The sequence below is a fragment of the Salvelinus namaycush genome, chromosome 6, assembly GCF_016432855.1.
Source record: "Salvelinus namaycush isolate Seneca chromosome 6, SaNama_1.0, whole genome shotgun sequence".
NCBI lineage: Eukaryota > Metazoa > Chordata > Actinopteri > Salmoniformes > Salmonidae > Salvelinus > Salvelinus namaycush.
The window spans coordinates 38118449-38132804 of record NC_052312.1 but is presented as its reverse complement, the minus strand read 5'-3'; positions in this window follow the sequence as shown (position 1 = coordinate 38132804).

The following is a 14356-nucleotide window of genomic DNA, read 5'->3' as shown; positions in this document are numbered from 1 at the left end:
AAGCTGCATTCATCACAACGTCCACTGTAGCCATATTCCACAGTCACATTTACATTCTACAGGCATATTCTAACAACTATATTATTTAAAGACGTCCTCCAGTGATTTTTGAACTATTACTGTTGAAAAGTTTTATCCCAAGTATAAATACAGTAAAGTACCACACTAAAGGGTACAAAATATGTTTTCAGGTAAATGTTGTTTTTTAGACACCTGCAAACTTCAAGGAGGCAGGCAGGGCATTCAAGGATCTGGTCTGATGGGAATCCGTGATGTCATCGGCCTTCCCCCTTGATTGAGTAAATATAGAGGACAAAAGAGGAAAGGCCCACCCCCCCACTTGTGCTGTCATGACATACCTGGACCACCTATTGCGATGTTACTTTTGTTAAGTAAACCAGGTGTTAAATGAGGTGAAGAGGAGACTGGAGTGCCACTTTAAAATAGTTTATTTTGATGGTGTCATGACTTCCGCCGAAGTCGGCTCCTCTCCTTGTTCGGGGGGTGTTTCCAAATGTATCCATTGGTTTTGTCTTGTTCCCTGCACACCTGGTTTTCATTCCCCAATCAATCTACATGTATTTATTCCTCTGTTCCCCATCATGTCTTTGTGTAAGATTGTTTGTGTTACGTGTCATTTTTGACGCGCCAGACTGGCTTGTTTTTTCCATGTTATTTTTCACGAAGATGTTTATTGTTAAACATAGTTCTTGTGACTGTTTTGCGCGTTTTGCACTTTTTCCTAAATAAAGTGTGCGCCTGTTCACAAATCTCTGCTCTCCTGCAGCTGACTTCGCTACCAGTACGCACACATCTGACAGATGGTGAAGACATTGAGCAATGAGATTTCAACCTTTATTCACCCACTCAAAAAGACAGGCAGCACTTATTTTTAAAAATGTGTTGGTACTTTAGAGTTTGAAAACTATACTTGACCAGTAAATCAACTACATTTAAATATTGGAGCAACGTTGAGAATACATTGTGATCTGACTTGACCTAAACACTGATTTTGACCTCATCACTAATCCATGAAGTGTGTCGATGAGCTGTTTAGAAGCAGGTGCCATTTTGTGATGTCGGGTTCTTTACATGAAATAAGGATAAGAGCCTGAGCTAAGAATAGGAAAACAGACTGCATCAACCAGGACCTTTCTGATGTTGCACACTCTTGAAAAGCACCCTGATATGTATAAAACCATTCTACTCACGGTGCAAAAGGTATCTTCCAGATTTAGGGTCTATACTACTGTAGGGTATAGTCATTCTGTGTAACACAGTTAGAGCTGGAGCTTTGAACAGCATTGTGTAAACCTTTGTCCATGTAAAAACAAATGCAAAAAAAAACAATTTTTGGAACAGGCTTCTGGAAACCAAAATGTGATATACAATAAATCAACAAAATGCACTGCCAGAACAGGCTTTGATGCTTTAACTTCTTAAGAACTCTCATTGGTCCTCCCACTGGCCTTCTTGCGGTCAGGTGCATATTTCAGGCAGGTTGACATCGTCTGTAATATATCTGCCTCTGTAGCCTTTGATTCGCCAAGACATACCTGCTGTAAAGGGGAAAACAAATATTAGCTCGAGAAGGTATTCACATGCCATGTAAAAGGTCATGATTTGTACTCCACTGTACCTATAATGACACTGCAAAGGTTGGAGTCCTCAAAGGCCCTCTTCCATTTGTTACCTTTCATAGTCATCGTTGACATGAGGCCATTTGTCAGGGTTCTGTATAGAACACAAGGCCATTTGTCAGGGTTCTGTATAGAACACAAGGCTGTTTGTCAGGGTTCTGTATAGAACACAAGGCCGTTTGTCAGAGTTCTGTATAGAAGACAAGGCCGTTTGTCAGGGTTCTGTATGGAACACAAAATATGTACTTTACATACGTACACACCACAACTTATTTTAAAAGTGAAACACATATGGTAATAGTTTACCAATGCATTGCTCTCTTCACCCAGTCTGGGATGTCTTTACCCCCCAGCTTTGAGATCTAAGATATTTGTAATTTTACAAAAGGACACTAATGTACTGAACATGGATAGGATTTTTCCATTCAGTACTACATGACAATATAATGTCATTCAACTCATGCCAATTAAAGATTTAATTTCTCACCATGCATTTTTGAAAGTCATTTTCCATTAGCTGCTCTTCCATCTTTAGTAAATCTTTCTCCGTCTCGTTCAGGTTGAAGTTGAATTTCTCAACCAGACTTGGGCGACTGTCCTTTTAAAAGGTCACAGATCAGACAAAGGAGATGTAGGACTTTTTTTTTAAAATTCCAAAACAAAGTAGTTGTACATTTGTTCTCTTCTAAATATAAACAGCCTAATTTCAATATCATAAAACAATTGCTTAAAAATAAATTAATCATACTTGCTTCCAGGATAGGAAAAGGGTCTGAGCCTTTGCAGTGCTTTGGTGAGGGGGATCTCTCATCTGAAGAGGCAGGAGACCTCTGTCTCCCACATTACCTATCCCTGGAGCATGAAGGCTCAAGATTCACTGAAGTAAAATATTGGACAATATGGCATTTCTTGGTACAATTAGAATACATTTCCCAAGTACATCAATCAAGAATGAGAATAAGGGGTTGACTTACGTTATGAAGGGTCCTCACTATAATCGCTTGGTGGCTTGTGTTTTAGTTTGCCATTTCCCTATCCCCATACTTGGTGGCTTGAGTGGTGTTTTAGTTTGCCATTTCCCCTCACCACCAATACTTGGTGGCTTGCAGGGCGTTGTAGCCTTTTGCTTCTTAAGTCTTGTTCACATTGGCAGTTTGAAGTGACTCGATCCTATTTTTTTGCGTATCTTATTTGAATCCGTTCTTTTTCCTGCAGTCTGGACAGCCGAAAGCACATGGAACTGGCTATTTCAAGCCACATTTCAAACCACCTTCATATATTGTTGCTTGCTAGCTAGTCTAGTCTGTTGACAGTTTGACAAGCACATGTCAAACTGTCACATCTTATCCTCTGAGGCTTTAAAAGTCATCTGACAGTATGAAAACGTCCATGGAAAGCATTATTGTCACCTTGGCTTGCTACATTCTGTAACTTCTAAGTGATAGGCTGCAAGAGTACCACCAATCAGCCTACACCACTGTGCACACACCCATCGTTACTATGACAACTAGCTTAGTCATGTCAGCAAATGTCTGCTGTCTGAACACACAAATCCTATGTGGTCACTTGTAACTTACAGTTTGGACAGTCAGTATTCCAGAACGGATTTGAAAAACAAAACTAATTTGAGCATTCACGCCTACAGTGTGAACAAGGCTTTAATGGCACTGGTTTTCTGATGCTTCAGAACAGATTTTAGTGGGGACTTGGGTAGGCCCCAAATAATTACACACATTTGTAAGGCAATGTAAAAGGCAACCTAAACACAATTTAATTTCAACCAAACTTTAAACCAAAATGATAAATGGAGAGTTTCATACTTGCGTCTGTCACTGGAAAAAGATCTGATCCTTTACAGCGATTTGGTGAGGGGATCCCTCAATTAAGAAGGCGACCGAACCCTCATTCTCCAGGATTAATCCATGTGAGAGAACAAGATGATTCTCTGCAATAAAAGATTGGACAACATAATGCCAATTGTTTATACAATTAGAATACCTTTCTCAAATACCCATGATCAAGAACAAGGAGTAGTTTATGTTGTGAAGGGTCGTCCTCACCGTCATTACTTGGTTGCTTGTGCTGCGTTTTAGCCTTTTGCTTCTTGGCAGCAGTGGCAGAGGTTTTCTGGTGCGTTGGGACATATGTTTGTGGGGGCTTGGGTAGACCTTTGCCTGAAAATAAACATGCAGGTGTAAAATAACATCCAGCCTATTTCTGTGTCATGTCTTTACGTTTTATTGAAGTGGAAGAAGACTTTAAAAAAAGTCAACCTAAACATATTACCAAACTTTAAACCAAGATTTTACAACATGCCAAAGATAACATGCCAAGCTCCTACCCCCGAGCCTGGAAATCCAGACGTTTGGTTCACTACACTTACAATGGTGAAACATGGAGTGATTCCATCTGGGTTGAGGCTACCATCCCACTAGCCACACACTCGATTTGAAGAGATCAGTTAAAGTAGTACAAGGTCCTCCCAGTCAATCAAAAGGCAAGGTGGTTGTTCAGTGGCTAGAGTTTAGGGACAAGTGGTTGGTAATCAGCATTGCTGTAACGGCTTTCTTCCAGGGGTGAAGGAGAGGACCAAAGTGCAGCGCGGCTAGTGTTCAACATGTTTAATTAAAGAACAAGTGAAACACTACAAACAACATACAAAATAACAAATGTGAAAAAACCGAGACAGACCTATCTGGTGCAGACAAAACACAGAGACAGGAAACAACCACCCACAATCCCCAACACAAAACAAGCCACCTATATATGATTCTCAATCAGGGACAACGATTGACAGCTGTCTCTGATTGAGAACCATATTAGGCTGAACACAGAAACAGACGAACTAGACACACAACATAGAATTCCCACCCAGCTCACGTCCTGACCAACACTAAACAAGCAAAACATATAAGAACTCTGGTCAGGACGTTACAGTACCCCCCCCCCCCCTGAGGTGCGGACTCCGGACGCACCCCTAAAACTCAAGGGGAGGGTCTGGGTGGGCATCTGTCCGCGGTGGCGGCTCCGGCGGTGGACGAGGACACCACTCCACCACTGTCTTTGTCCCCCTCCTTAGCGTCCTTTGAGTGGCGACCCTCGCCCACGACCTTGGCCTAAGAATCCTCCCCAAGGCCCCCACATGATTTAGGAGGTGGCTCAGGACAGAGAGGTAGCTCAGGACAGAAAGGTAGCTCAGGACAGAGAGGTAGCTCAGGACAGAGGGGCAACTCCGGACAGAGAGGCAGCTCCGGACTGAATGGCAGCTCCGGATTGAATGGCAGCTCCGGACTGAATGGCAGCTCCGGACTGAGTGGCAGCTCCGGACTGAGTGGCAGCTCCGGACTGAGTGGCAGCTCCGGACTGAGTGGCAGCTCATGACTGAGTGGCAGCTCATGACTGGAGGGCAGCTCATGACTGGAGGGCAGCTCATGACTGGAGGGCAGCTCATGACTGGAGGGCAGCTCATGACTGGAAGGCAGCTCATGACTGGAAGGCAGCTCATGACTGGAAGGCAGCTCATGACTGGAAGGCAGCTCATGACTGGAGGGCAGCTCATGACTGGAAGGCCGCTCATGACTGGAAGGCCGCTCATGACTGTAGGGCAGCTCATGACTGTAGGGCAGCTCATGACTGGAGGGCAGCTCATGACTGGAGGGCAGCTCATGACTGGAGGGCAGCTCATGACTGGAGGGCAGCTCATGACTGGAGGGCAGCTCTGGCAGCTCCTGACTGGCTGGCGGCTCTGGCAGCTCCTGACTGGCTGGCGGCTCTGGCAGCTCCTGACTGGCTGGCGGCTCTGGCAGCTCCTGACTGGCTGGCGGCTCTGGCAGCTCCTGACTGGCTGGCGGCTCTGGCGGCTCCTGACTGACGGACGGCTCTAGCGGCTCCTGACTGACGGACGGCTCTAATGGCTCGGGACAGACGGGCGGCTCTAATGGCTCGTGGCAGACGGATGGCTCAGATGGCTCGTGGCAGACGGATGGCTCAGACGGCGCTGGGCAGACGGATGGTTCAGACGGCGCTGGGCAGACGGATGGCTCAGACGGCGCTGGGCAGACAGATGGCTCAGACGGCGCTGGGCAGACGGATGGCTCAGACGGCGCTGGGCAGACGGATGTCTCAGACGGCGCTGGGCAGACGGATGGCTCAGACGGCGCTGGGCAGACGGATGGCTCAGACGGCGCTGGGCAGACGGATGGCTCAGACGGCGCTGGGCAGACGGATGGCTCAGACGGCGCTGGGCAGACGGATGGCTCAGACGGCGCTGGGCAGACGGATGGCTCAGACGGCGCTGGGCAGACGGATGGCTCAGACAGCGCTGGGCAGACAGATGGCTCAGACAGCGCTGGGCAGACAGATGGCTCAGACAGCGCTGGGCAGACAGATGGCTCAGACAGCGCTGGGCAGACAGATGGCTCAGCCAGCGCTGGGCAGACGGATGGCTCAGACGGCGCTGGGCAGACAGATGGCTCAGACGGCGCTGGGCAGACAGATGGCTCAGACGGCGCTGAGCAGACGAGCAGTGCAGGCGGCGTTGGGCAGACGGCCGACTCTGACCTGCTGAGGCGCACAGTAGGCCTGGTGCGTGGTGCCGGAACTGGTGGTACCGGACTGGAGACACGCACCTCAAGGCTAGTGCGGGGAGCAGGAACAGGGCACACTGAATTCTCAAAGCTATAGGCCTGGTGCGTGGTACCGGCACTGGTGGTACCGGGCTGAGGGCACGCACCTCAGGGCGAGTGCGGGGAGAAGGAACAGGGCTCTGGAGACGCACAGGAGGCTTGATGCGTGGTGCCGGAACTGGAGGTACTGGGCTGGAGACACGCACCATAGGGAGAGTGCGTGGAGGAGGAACAGGGCTCTGGAGACGCACAGGAGGCTTGGTGCGTGGTGCCGGAACTGGTGGTACCGGGCTGAAGACACGCACCATAGGGCTAGTGCGTGGAGGAGGAACAGGGCTCTGGAGACGCACAGGAAGCCTGGTGCGTGGTGTAGGCACTGATGGTACTGGGCTGGAAGGTGGCGCCGGATATACCGGACCGTGCAGGCGTACTGGCTCCCTTGAGCACTGAGCCTGCCCAACCTTACCTGGTTGTATGCTCCCCGTAACCCGCCCAGTGCGGGGAGGTAGAATAACCCGCACTGGGCTGTGTTGGCGAACCGGGGACACCATGCGTAAGGCTGGTGCCATGTATGCCGGCCCGAGGAGACGTACTGGAGGCCAGATACGCTGAGCCGGCTTCATGACACCTGGCTCAATGCCCAATCTAGCCCGTCCAGTGCGGGGAGGTGGAATAACCCGCACCGGGCTAAGCACACGTACAGGAGACACCGTGCGCTCTTCCGCATAACACGGTGTCTGCCCGTACTCCCGCTCTCCACGGTAATCACACACCTCAGGGCGAGTACCATGTATACTACGCCAAACCAACATCTCTCTCTCTTCGCTCTCTCCCAATATCACCAACAACTCATCAAATGTCTCATAATCTCCCATCCTTTCACTTTCCTCCAATCTGTCCAATAACTCCTCCACATTCTCCGACTCGTACCTCAATTTAGCCCACTGCTCCTTCTGGTAAGCACGGGGAACTGGCTCAAATCTCCCACTTGACCCAGCCATACTCCCCGTGTTCCCCCCCCCAAGAAATTTTTGGGGGAGCCTCTCGGGCTTCCAGCCACTCTGCCTTGCTAGCTCCCGCTGCTGCTGCCGCTGTTGCCTGTTGCCACGCTGCTTGGTCCGAGTTTGGTGGGTGGTTCTGTAACGGCTTTCTTCCAGGGGTGAAGGAGAGGACCAAAGTGCAGCGCGGCTAGTGTTCAACATGTTTAATTAAAGAACAAGTGAAACACTACAAACAACATACAAAATAACAAATGTGAAAAAACCGAGACAGACCTATCTGGTGCAGACAAAACACAGAGACAGGAAACAACCACCCACAATCCCCAACACAAAACAAGCCACCTATATATGATTCTCAATCAGGGACAACGATTGACAGCTGTCTCTGATTGAGAACCATATTAGGCTGAACACAGAAACAGACGAACTAGACACACAACATAGAATTCCCACCCAGCTCACGTCCTGACCAACACTAAACAAGCAAAACACATAAGAACTCTGGTCAGGACGTTACAATTGCAGACTACCATACTTACATAACTTGGCAGTAGTGGCTGGAGGTGAGAGATTACATTCCTCATGTGAATATACAGACTATATACAAGTAATATACAAGTAAATTGAATGTACACAAACTTTCAATGCGTGTTTAAACATACCGGTTATTACACTTCACTGGCTTCAGGGATTTCGATGACTTCACCTTGCTGTTTTGATTCTGAAAGGTGGGGGGGGGGCTTGAACAACTTAAGTCATTTTCTACTTTTTTGTACTTTTTTACTTATTGCATTTTCAAGTATAATGTATCTGCTATTTATCTAATGTCAGTTTTATCCTCAGAAGTATGAAATTACTTCCATTTCAAAGAGGGTGTGGACCAATCCTTTATTGCATTGTCCTATTGATTTGGGGGCCACCACACAGTTTGGTCTTTGATCCAGCGCTCTGGAATTACACCTTCCTTCTCATTTTCCATCCACTCTGCTCTGGCCCACATCCTCTGAGATTACAACCTGGGGAAACCGACAGTCAATATAATATAAGGCCTAATTGCAAACCCAACTATTCCAATAGATGTGATCTTCCTTGGCAAAACGGTGCAACAGAGAGATCACTGTGTATTGCCTATGATGGGGCAGACAGCCTTGTCGATAAGGTCCCGGGATAAATAATTGATCTTGCATTGGCGGATATTTGAGATACTTGCAATGTTGTCTTTGGAGTCTTTGGAGGCACATGGAAGAAGTTGTCAGTTTGAGTATGGTCAATGACATCACAGACAAGGTTTCCATGGTCTCTTATTTCTTTGACAAATGCACATTGGTCCTGGAGGAGGAAGCAACCATCTCATATGTTTTTCTTGATGCAAGGTTGGATGTTCTTGGCAGAATGTTTCACTTTGCTTGATTCAGACAGTCACTTATACAAATTGATTATGTGGGCTTTTGATGGCAAGTTTAAGCCATTGCAAATGGTTCTCAAACCAATTAAGGTCATTGAGTAAGCAGTTGTGAAATGCAACGTCTGCCAAGTCAGTAAGACCACATTGTACAATGTACTGTAAATGTATCACCATGGACACTCTTGTTCATCTCAACAAAAACCGCCTGTACTCAGTGGCCTTCCATTGGTTATGTTCTGCCAGTGACCGAGGTTGTCGGGCAAATTGTTTTGGCAATAAGCCTTAAAAAGAGATCAGAGCCTCTGATAACTTGGTTTTCTGAGATGGAGACAGTCTGTATGTTCTAGGGCCTCGTTCAAGGAAAATCAACATCCTCTTCACGACACCCAAGCACACCATATGCATAGAATCGAATGGAAACCCTGAAATACAAGAAACTCCAGCATCTATCAATGGAGATGTAGATCTCTGCACAGTCCCCAGGTCCAGAACAGAGGCTGAGAAACACACAGAATTAAATAGAGCCACAACTAAATGGAACTCTGCCACCTCAGGTAACTCAAGCTAGCAATTAAACCAGATAAAAAAACAATGAAAGGACACTTTACGGCACAACAGGGACTGTGAAGAGACACATAGACATTTTTATGCATGTTGTATTGTATTCTGCTTTGCATTATTATGAAGGCACAAGGCGAGACCCAGATGCAGATGGTTGGAGTCTTACAATGTTTATTAATCCAAAAGGGGTAGGCAAGAGAATGGTCGTGTACAGGCAAAATGTCAAAACCAGTTCAGAGTCCAACAGGTACCGAAGGGCAGGCAGGATGATCAGGCAGGCGGGAAAGTAGTCCAGAGTCAGGCAGTGGTCAAAACCGGGAAGACTATCAATAGAGAATAAAAAGGAGTACGGGGAAAACACGTTGGTTGACTTGACTAAACATACAAGACGAACTGGCACAGAGAGACAGGAAACACAGGGATAAATACACTGGGGAAAACAAGCGACACCTGGACGGGGTGGAGACAATCATAGGGACAGGTGAAACAGATCAGGGCATGACAATTATGTATTGTATTATGCATGTGATACGTGGTTGGGATATGACTGTGATATGTGGTTGTCTCGCCTGGCTATCTTAAGATAAATGCACTAGCTGTGGGTCATTCTGGATGGGAGAGGTTGCTGAATGGCTAAATTGTAATGTAAGTGTAGTGCTATGTACACTGAGTATACCAAACATTAGGAATACCCTAATATTGAGTTGCACCCCACCCTTTTGCCATCAGAATAGCCTTAATTTCTTGGGGCATGGACTCTACAAGGTGTCGAAAGCATTCCACAGGGATGCTGGCCCATGTTGACTCCAATGCTTCCCACCGTTGTGTCGAGTTGGCTGGATGTCCTTTGGGTGGTGGGCCATTCTTGATGAACATAGTAAAATGTTGAGCGTGAAAAACCCAGCAGCGTTGCAGTTCTTGACACAAACCGGTGCGCCTGGTACCTACTACCATACCCTGTTCAAAGTCACTTAAATATTTTGTCTTGCCCATTCTCCCTCTGAATGGTACACATATACAATCCATATCTCAATTGTCTCAAGGCTTTAAGCTGTCTCCTCCCCTTCATCTACACTGATTGAAATGGCCATGTACTCTTATAATCTCCACTCGGCACAGCCAGAAGAGGACTGGCCACCCCTCAGAGCCTGGTTCCTCTCTAGGTTTCTTCCTAGGTTAATGCCTTTTCTAGGGAGTTTTTCCTAGCCACTGTGCTTCTACATCTGCATTGCTTGCTGTTTGGGGTTTTAGGCTGGGTTTCTGTATAGCACTTTGTATCACCTGCGGATATAAAAAGGGCTTTATAAATACATTTGATTGATTTGAAGTGGATTAAACAAGTGACATAAATAAGGGATCATAGCTTTCACCTGGATTCACGTGGTCAGTCTGTCATGGAAATATGGTTTGTATACTCAGTGTATATTGAATATAGGATGAAAAACAGACAATGATTAAACCATGAGAATATTGCAGAAATTGCAGAAATTTCTCAAATATGATGAAAATGTGATGAAGTTGTAGCATAATGTGTTGAAGTTTTAGCATAATTCCAATGTTTGCAACGCTGGTTGAAATGGTATGAAAACTACTGGTTGATTACTTATTTGCAAAGCTAAATGTGCTTCAACCATATGTTGAAAAATGACATTGAAACAAAGTTGCTTCAACCAGTTTGTCCCCAGTAGATACTGAGGTTGTTGATGAGAAAAAACAAGAGGTTTGCATTGAAATATGTCTACAATATCCTTTGGGGATTTTGGGGCACAGCCAGCTAGACCAACAGAGATTGGAAAAGGCTGAAATTGGTACTTAGAATGGGGCGGGAAAACAGCCCTTAGCGTCATAAATCAATAATCTGAGATTTTATGGCGGCTGCGAGTTGAGAAGATCCCTCTTAAAAGCCATTGTTTGTAAGGCGGAGAGAGACCTGTGATGATTATTAAATGATGGAGGCAGGCTTTTGTGCTGCATAAATACAGGAGTGACACAGCCCAGCTCACGGCCATTGAAGGAGGATGGGGAAAACATTTGTCAGTGAACTAACAAGAGCACTGAGTTAGAGAGGTGTTCCGGTTCCTAAATGTATTCAAGGACATGCTCAATGACATTTACTTGTTTCTCCATGAGCCGAAAAAATGCTTTAGTAAAGGAGTGGTGTGTCATTTCTGTATAAACCAAGAGTAATTGTCATGAGAAAGAGTCTAACTTTAAACACTGAACCTTAGTAGTGAAAGCCAGCCTCCCTCTGGGTCTTGAATTGATGCCGTGGAATTGCATCCGTTGACATTAACTGAGGCTGAGGGTGAGGAATGATTTAATCATTATCATTCATGACCAGAAACACAGAGGCCTCCATCTCTCTGTGTTGAACACTGAAACAGAACCACAGCCAGTGTGTGCCAGTCAAATTACAGCTGTAATTGATTATTTGGGAGACAATGACAAAATCAGAAATCTGGTGCAAAACACATTTCGGGAAGAGCTCTGGCTTATGCAAGAACGAACAGGCATGAATACCAAACAGACTTCACTTCACTTTTAGAAATGGTTGTATAGAGCCAATCCAGAACATGGTGATCTCCGTCTTCCTGGGAGGCGTGAGGAGTTTTAGGCACAGCCCCTTAATGACTATAGAAAGAAGTTGTGCCGGACTGCCACTGGCAGAGTATAATGAATGTTCTCTCTTTCAGCCGTTTTCAATTTGTCTCGTTATGGCCCCCGGCCGCCGCACGTCGCCACAATGTTAAGTTCAGCAGTGAGGTTAGATCAATTTGTTTGCTAAACAGTATAATTGAGCTTTAGCTCCATTGGCAGCGCACTCTTAAAAGGGCCAATTTGAGGAACATGGAGAGAGTCTCGCACAGAGAAGCCAAAATTGCTCTCTTCTGAAATTGCACAGCAAAACCATTCATTTGGAGAGAAAATGTATATATTTTCTCTAAACACTAAAAGCCATTATATCTGGGATTTGTTGACATTTCAGCGAGGGCCTTTTTGCATATTTAAAACCCTGAACAATGTGCTGAGAATTATTTCTCAATATTTGCTCACCGGAGAGAATTAACCTGCTGTATTAATGTAATTTTTAGACGTAAACACTTCTGGACTCCAGCTTCTGTTTCAGTGCACTGCTGTGTTTGCTGGCGTAGGGCACTGTTATCGTGAGACAAGCATGTTGAAGTAGTTGATTTGGAGCGTATTATACATCTTCTACCCAAATATTGGCTACAGCTGAAGTATGAAATCAACAGGATAGGCTAGGCATAGAGGTATGCTTCAACAAGCTACAATCATTGTGATTAGAGCTCTATAAAAATCTAATTCCCTTTGGTAAGGGACTATTTTGTTTTGACAAAACATTGACGTCTTCTGACATTTAGCTGGACAAATGAGTTTTCTCCAGCACGCCTGTGTTACTGAGATATGAGGGGATGCCGAGTCACAAACCTATTGCTTCTGCCATCAGAGTCCCAGACTTCCGAAAACCAATAACACTGTTCTGTTGTTGAAAGGCAATGATCCTAATAGACTTTGTCCTCGGTCATTATTTAATGTCAAGCCTTACTGTACTTCAAAGGTTCCCTGTGTTCCTTGTGTGTACATGTCATTCAACCTCAGTTCTTTTCCGTGTCTATTTCTGTCTTATTCGTGTTCTTTGTTATTCACTCTTTATTGAAGTCACTGCCTTCCCTGATGAAGATGGTAGAATGTTTAGAGATTTGGTGACATACTAGGTGACAGATGACACAACAGAGCCATCGCTCCTAGCATTGGTTGTTAATCAACGGCTGTGTTAATGACTCATATAGATTCATCTGAAATCCTCTCCACCTCATGATTCAAGTACAAACACACACATGTGCACTAACATCAAATCAAATCAAATTTTATTAGTCACATGCGCAGGTGTAGACCTTACAGTGTGTAGACCTTACAGGTGTAGACCTTACAGTGAAATGCTTACTTACGAGCCCCTAACCAACAATGCAGTTAAAAACAAATATGAATAAGAAATAAAAGTAACAAGTAATTAAAGAGCAGCAGTAAAATAACAATAGCGAGACTATATACAGGGGGGTACCAGTACAGAGTCAATGTGCGGGGGCACTGGTTAGTTGAGGTAATATGTACATGTAGGTAGAGTTATTAAAGTGACTATGCATAGATGATAACAACAGAGAGTAGCAGCGGTGTAAAAGAGGGGGGGGCAATGCCAATCGTCTGGGTGGCCATTTGATTAGATGTTCAGGAGTCTTATGGCTTGGGGGTAGAAGCTGTTTAGAAGCCTCTTGGACCTAGACTTGGCGCTCCGGTACCACTTGCCGTGCGGTAGCAGAGAGAACAGTCTATGACTAGGGTGGCTGAGCCTTTGACAATTTTTAGGGCCTACCTCTGACACTGCCTTGTATAGAGGTCCTGCATGGCAGGAAGCTTGGGCCATACGCACTACCCTCTGTAGTGCCTTGCGGTCGGAGGCCAAGCAGTTGCCATACCAGGCAGTGATGCAACCAGTCAGGATGGTCTCGATGGTGCAGCTGTAGAACCTTTTGAGGATCTGAGGACCCATGACAAATCTTTTCAGTTTCCTGAGGGGGAATAGGTTTTGTTGTGCCCTCTTCACAACTGTCTTGGTGTGCTTGGACCATATTAGTTTGTTGGTTATGTGGACACCAAGGAACTTGAAGCTCTCGACCTGCTCCACTACAGCCCCGTAGATGAGAATGGGGGCGTGCTCGGTCCTCTTTTTCCTGTAGTCCACGATCATCTCCTTTGTCTTGATCTTGTTGAGCGAGAGGTTGTTGTCCTGGCACCACACGGCCAGGTCTCTGACCTCCTACCTATAGGCTGTCTCGTCGTGGTCGTTGATCAGGCCTACCAATGTTGTGTCATCAGCAAACTTAATGATGGTGTTGGAGTCGTGCCTGGCCGTGCAGTCATGAGTGAAAAGAGAGTACAGGAGGGCACTGAGCGCGCACCCCTGAGGGGCCCCTGTGTTGAGGATCAGCGTGGCGGATGTGTTGTTACCTACCCTTACCACCTGGGGGCAGCCAGTCAGGAAGTCCAGGATCCAGGTGCAGAGGGAGGTGTTTAGTCCCAGGGTCCTTAGCTTATTGATGAGCT